Raw genomic sequence first — 7701 nt, forward strand, 5'->3', positions numbered from 1 at the left:
TATAGTCAAATATTCTTCCAAACTCTAACACGCTGATCACCCATGATTTCTTGGAGTACTTTAGCTCTAGCTCTCTGGCGATGGTTTTTCCAACATGTATATTAAGTTCTTCCCTAATCAACTGCTTTGAAACTTGAAAATCCTAATGTTTGGTCGTTCGTAATTCTATTCTTGTAATGTTTAGACAAGAACTTAGCATTGCACATGTAATTTCTAGTAGTCTTGACACACCTATGTTTAGGATTGTAGGTTTTGATCATGAAATCATTAGTCTTCTTGTCAAGACTTGCGTATAGCGACCATGGGCGACCATCCCTACACCTCACCCTAACCTTTTTGGGCTCATTGACAAATTTCTCTACCGCACACTCCTTTGAAGTGCATATTTTGTAACAAAGATCCCTAAACTCATTCACATCCTCAAAAACCATCCCCAACTCCCACATCACTTTTTAGTTTTTTGTCAAAAATTATCCTTCTCCAGCCCCTCCTAGACCCCCGACTCATCATCCGTATCTCGATTCAACACTAGGTGCATCGAACCGACATACATCGGCTCATCCCCAAGCAACCTTACCTCAAGCTTGTATCACAGAAGTAGCGGCTTTCGTAAAGCCCGGATCCGGACCAACTTCACCAACAGGAATTTCTCCGTGGTCATTTGGTATCCTTTCTCTTTTCCTCCTCCTCGATACGACCTCCTTTCGTAGCCCCTCAAATTTATGCACTCTTCATGAACATCATCACTTTCATGTTCGCATCATGTTCGTTAAAGAGTTCGACTTGGTCGGACTTAACTATCATCGATGGACTGAGTCGATTCAAGAATAGGAAATTCACTACTTAATGGGTCTTGAAGTTAGACGGTTACATTCTATCGGTTCAAAGAATGCTTCAACTGTGATTCGATGGCTAAGCTTTGTTCTTTATTAAAAAGCAAACCCATCCCCTTCTTGGATACCCATCCCTTTCTTTATTAAAAGCGACCAAAGATTCCTCATGGGGCTAGTGTATTCCAACAAAGCAATGGGACCATCTACATTATCTAAATTATCAACCATGTGACGCACATAGATTTCAATAGTATCCCCATTTTCAAAACTTTGTGAAATTTCGAAAATGTCCCTATCAGCTTTGGATTTCTACAACACTATCACTATTAGGTATCCTAACACAAAATGAACAACTTGTAGTATACCCTAGTTCTTTAATATAATCCTTAGTTCAAAAAAGGACAACCTATCCACATCAATATCCAAAAACTGTTATTTGTCCACCCTCATACTTTGGTTGGCCACTACTAACATCCAAAAACCCCACCATGATACCATCTCAATGTTACTAATACAAACCACTCATTCGAAATTACAATTCGGTAATAGTACAAACAATCGGTACCACACATATACAATAACAATAGATGGTCAACAACAATCACAACCCCACACACACATAACAACAATTAAATTCGGACTTGACAATACAAGGCCAAAGGTATAAAATCACATTTTGGGGTGAAAATAAATTGGACGCAATTACAACAAGTAATACTACACGACATAAGATTACACATCTCTTAACCCCAAATAACCCCAATTTAAACTAGGAAAAACCCATAATTTTTTAACAAACCCTAGAAATTCATACGACAATTTCACAAATCATATAATATGGAAAAAAATAAACTTTATGCGTACAAATACCGACAAAGAACAAGACTAACTGGTATTTTTTCGAGTTCACTAAAAGCTTGAAGATCAATCGACGATTTCGGTCAAAATCCACCGCGATGTTACCACCTAAAGTTAGTTTAACTATGATTCACACCGATTTGCGTTTAAAATGGTATTTGAGTGATTAATATGGCGTAAATCGAGTGGAAGGTGAGAGAGAATTTTGGATTTCAAATTTTGGAAACCAAAAAATAATGAAAATGACCCGTCGATTTTAATTTTATGAGCGCGTGCATACACTCAAACTCGTTTGAGTGACTTTGTCCGGTTGAAAGCGAAAATAATACACAAAAATAAGTCCGGGGGTCGCATAGGACCCCCGAAAGTTGAGGTGTGTTATGGCAAATTTGGCCATAGTTTGAGTGTGTTTTGAATACTTTTCCCTTATTTTAAATATGTTTGGGTTTGAATGATGATGATACGTGGAGGTTTTGTCAAGCACATGGTTGATAGCCGATTTGTTGACCCACCTTTATTAGAATATGTTAGTCATGGGGATAGGGAGGAATCTTGTTCCCCTTTTAATAAAAGGGATGACATAAGGTGGCGATGAAAGATGTAGTAATGAAAGGGTTGTTGAGCGACCTTAAATTGTCCTAATACCCCTTGTCCTTTTCTACTCAAACTTGTGAAAAAACCACCTCCTACCTCCTATACACTGTTTCATCGCTGAAAACACACCACCCTATTCTCTTTTTTACTTTAAATTTTTTTTCCCGGAAAAAACACCTCTACCTATCCTACACTCGCCGTTGCTCCGAAGAAACAACACCCCATTCCTCTTTTCCTTGTCGATACTATCATGAAAATACAAAGCCCTTCCTCTTCTACACCCGCACTTGATTAAAAATAATCCACCCCATTGTTCTTTTACTTGTCGCTAGTGCTTCGCCGAAAATACGTTGTGTCCTTCATCTTCTACACTGTCGTTCATGAAGATCTTGAAGATGTAGGTCCGATTGGATCCGATTCTTAGATAAGGGTTCGATTTCTCAACTGATGATATTGACCAATCAGAGATGACATAGAAGGGTAAGGTGAGGATGAATATACAAGTGACGAGCTTTGATGAGGTAAGAGAGTTGAGGGTCGAAAGGAAGATTGAATTTCGGTAGAGAAAAAAAGTGAGAGAGGGCAAAACACGATAAGTGAAGAGGTTCCAGTGAAGAAATTTGGTGGGATCTAGGATTTGATGAAAATACAACAGGTAAGGTTAGTCTTGAGGGTAGGTTAGGAGGTGATGAACCTTACATTGATAGTTCTGCTGATGATAGTTTTGAAATAGATGAGGATGAGGGTTGGGATGATAAAGAGGACATTGAATCTGTTGGGGTAAATGCGAGAAGACAAAGGTTTACAAGAAGGAAGAATGATAAGAACAAAATCATTCATGACCCATTGCCAAGAAAGTTGTATGGCGATTGGATATGGTCTTTAAAGATGTTGATGAGTTTAGGAGAGCAGTAACAAAATATGCTGTTAGGAAAAGGGTTAAAGTAGAAAAGTGGGTGAATGAGCCTACAAGGGTTAGGGTGAGGTGCAAGGATGGTTGTCCATGGATATTGTATGCTAGGCTTGATAAAACCACAGATGATTTCCAAATTAAAACTTACATTCCAAAGCATACTTGCCTCCAAACTACCAGAAACTACTTGTGTAATGCCAAGTTTATTGTTGAGACCTATAGAAAGAGAATAACTGAGTAGCCAAACATTAAAGTTGTTCGCCTTGCAAAAGCTAACTAGGACAAAGTTTTATCTTCATGTTGGTAAGACCACAGTTAGAAGAGCAAGAGCAAAAATGCGAAAGAAATCATGGAGATCACATTCAGAGTTTGGAAAAATCCTGACTACGGGGATGAATTGTTAAGGACCAATCTGGTTCCACTTGTGTAGTTAAACTTGCCGAACCAAATGCCGATAGTAGGCACGTTTTTCGCAGCTTTTATATCTATTTTGATGCTTTGAAGAAAGCATTTCAAAGATCGTAGAAAATGTATTGGTTTAGATGGTTGTTTTCGAAAGGGGTTTATAGAGGACGTATTGTTGGTAGCTGTGTGTAAAGATGGTAATAAACAAATGTTGCCTCTGGCATGGGCTGTGGTGGAGTATGAAAACAAAAACAAGAGCACTTGGACTTGGTTTATCAGAATTTTGAAGGAAGATTTGGCACTTGGAGATAGGACAGATTTAACATTGATAACAGATATGCATAAGGTATGTTTCTTGATTTTTGTTGCAATTTTTTTCATGAAAACTCATGTGTGTATTCATCTATACTAATTCATTGTTTCAGTGGACTATTTGTTGCTATTCAAGATCTTTTACATTCGTTGAACACGTAAAGTGTGCTAGGCATATCTTGGCTAACTTCTCAAAGACTCGAAGAGGGCTACAAAAAGACAACAGTTTTGGAGAATTGCCAAAAGCACCTTTGAGTCTCAACTAAGGAGAAATATTGGCGATGAAGTTGCTTGGTCCAACGAAAATGATGGACAAACCGATGTATTACAACATAGATTATTGGTGTAAGGTCTACTTCAACACTAATGTAAAAGTAGATTCGTAGATAACAATATGGCCGAGTGTTTTAATGCTTGGATCTTGGTGTGTATGAGTAATGCATATTTACCTTGTTGTGTGTTTGTTTTTGTTGTTTGTAGTTAACAATATTTGTTGTTTATTGGCTAACCGGTAGGCACAAAACTATAATAACAATGCTTGAGGAGATTAGGGTGAAAATGATGGCAAGGATTGGAACATTGGAGTTTGTAAACACTTGGAGATGTAACTACTCTCCAATGTGTACGAAGGTGTTAGAGAAAATGCTACACTTTCAATGCAATGTAACATTGAGTTTAATGGAGTTCTTTGGTTTTGAAATTAGGGAAGGACTATGTCAACACACGTGGATATTTCTAGAGGCGATGCGGTGTAGGGTGTGGCAGCTAAAAGGCATTCCATGTGCACATGCTTTAGCTGCAATTCAGTTCAAAAGGTATGATCCACTTGGCTACATTGACCATTGCAACAACAAAGAGACTTACATAAGAACATATGAGCATGTTCTTCAACCAGTCACAAACATGGTAATGTGGCCTGTCTCTACCCACCCTAGTGTGGCTCCACCCGGTACATAAAAGCATGCACGGTAAGCCTCAAAAGGCCGAAGGAAGGAGGCAGTGAAATTCCAAAGTCCGGGAAGATACCAAGAACTCGGAATGGCCATGACTTGTAGTAACCGCCATAATAGGCCACAACAAGAGAGGGTGTCCAAAAAAAGACTCAAAGAAGATGGACAAGAATCCGGCAAGTTCTAGCAGAAGAAGGGCCAACACATCACAACCACCATCTTCAAGTAAGGTCATGGGGAGACCAAAGAAACCACCAACAAAACTAGTACCCTGAAAAGAGGCCAAGAGGAAGACTAGAAAACCGCTCAAGCATTAAGGAAATAGTCCCGCACCCACCGAAGTTCATGTTTCATGTCTCGCCTCGCAAAGAACTAGTGCACAACCCACTACTAAAAGAGGAAGAGGAAGTGGCACTAGTGCACTATATAAAAGGCCTAGAGTAATGGGAATAGGTGTTTTCCAGGCAGAAAATGGGTTCAAAGCTGTTAATGTGAGTGCCTTAATAAGCACAAGTGTTCTTTTATGTGTTGTTTCCATGACTAAGTGTTATTTTATGTGTTGTTTCCATTACTAACTCCTTGTTATTATTTGTGTGAACAGCCTGGCATGTCAAGCAGCAGGATTGTCTCAACTAGTAAAGCAAAGGTGACCAGATCAACAGAGGTAACTGGTGACATTGGCTACAAGCTAAGCGCAAATAGTAAGCTCAAATGGAGAGGCAATGAAGAAATCCCAACCAGAAACTACAAGAGATACGGAGAAAATGACAAAAGGTAGAGGTAAATCGGCAAACCCAAGCCAAGAAAGCACTGTTCACAAGCTGTACCATGAAAAATCTAATTATGATGAAAACTGTCCCTGCAGTTCTTAAGTGTACATATTTATGGATTGACATTTTAGTATTTTGTCTTGTTCGTTTAATCAAAACAACATTACAGTATATAGTTATTTAAAGTGTTCCAATTCCATTTCAGCTTGACATAGCTGTTAAACGTGTACAAATTCAGCAAAGGGCATGAATTTAATATGGTCAACAAAGGTTATTCAAGGCACTAAATCCGACATGGTCAAGGACCATTAAATGGCACTAAATCCAACATGGTCAAGGACCATTAAATGACCTATTAATTTGGTTGTAACCCATCTATATAACACAATATACACACACACCATATCACACATTTACTACACTAAACTACAATAATAACATCAACGTGCAACCAGCAGCAAGCACAACAAACACAACAACATACCAGCAGCAAGCACAACAAACACAACAACATATAACATCTACATCATACCAAAAGAAGATGCTAGCTTTCTTTCTGAAAAAGTTAACCCGTTCTTACTTGCAAACCGATGATTTTGTAAGTTTTTTTATATTTGTTATTATTATTTGATTTACGTGAAAACCGATGATGTAAACTTTCTTTTTTGTTTATTGAAGATACTTCCACATGAACATCATGGCATTTTTCCAACGAGAACAACGCATGCCGTGTTAAAGTATCAAGATGACACCGTTCACAAGATGACGTTCAGAATTGGAAAAAAAGCTCGTTTATGCCAAGGGTGGAAGGCATTTATAGATTCAAAAGGTTTGAAAGAGGGAGACACACTAGAGATTTGGGTGTGTAAATGTGAGTGTAGAGATGGCATAGGGTTTCATGTATTTAAAAAAGAGATAGAGATCATAAATATTGATTAGTAGATCTCTATTATTCAATTGTCTATGTTTAACATCTCCATGTATGCTACTATTTTGATTAAGACAATGATTAATGTTATGTGGATGTGATTTTGATTTTAATTTCGGATAAACACTTCAAAACACCTTAACATCAAACTTCTTCATTCATACATGATAAAATAGATGTATATGTTACAAAATTTGCCATAACAAAAGGCAAACAAAACATAACATAGCCGAGACACTACCACCACTACCACTATCTATGGCAATTTGATTTTTTCCATTGTTTGAATTGCCACTACTTTAATACAAAACTTATGAACACAACAACAACACAAACAACAAAACAAAAAACGAAATTCCTATGGAACCTACCCCCTTTAGTCTTCCTTGTGTCTTCTTTTTTTGGTCCATCAACCTCGACCAAACCCATGTCAACACTAACCGAATTATTATCGTTAGTAGTAATCTCATCCAATTCCATCTTCAAACTCCGATATTGCACCAATTCCTTCTCTAAATCTCTAATTTTCTAGTTTTGTTAACCAATTTTGGGAGGATAAATTTTGATCTTGGATCAACTTCATCTCTGTCCCTCCAACGAAAAAACTTGCATTTTTGAGCCTGAAAAATAGCAAAACAGAGCATAATTTTACAAATTTAATTTTTCAATAAATCAAAAAATAGGAGCAAGACCATATACCACAATAGGGACAAGACTAGTATCTTTTTCCAGGGTTGTTTTTAGACCAAGAAGTTTGCATTTGCAACAAATTCCCGTGTTGACATTGGACCACGGTTCTAAGCATAGGATCACTCTCATCCATATACAATCGACCAAGGTCAATTTTTTCCATAACAAACCCTAAGAAATGAAAAATGAATTAAATATGAGCAAGAATTACTCAAGAAATTTAAAACAATAAATTTCACATGAATCAATTTAAAGAGAAATAAATGAGAAATAAATCCTAACTAACGAACCTCTTTCCAATGATTGGAGCGATTAAGGTGTTGATTTTTGGAGCTATAACGATTGGAGTGGTTGAAGTTATGGAGTTGTTTGCTTTTTTGACAAAAAAATGGAGATGGGTATTAAATGGGGTGAAGAAGAAGATGAAGTAGCCGTTTGGGTGTAAAAA

The sequence above is a fragment of the Lycium ferocissimum genome, unplaced genomic scaffold (genome assembly GCF_029784015.1).
Source record: "Lycium ferocissimum isolate CSIRO_LF1 unplaced genomic scaffold, AGI_CSIRO_Lferr_CH_V1 ctg2550, whole genome shotgun sequence".
Taxonomy (NCBI): domain Eukaryota; kingdom Viridiplantae; phylum Streptophyta; class Magnoliopsida; order Solanales; family Solanaceae; genus Lycium; species Lycium ferocissimum.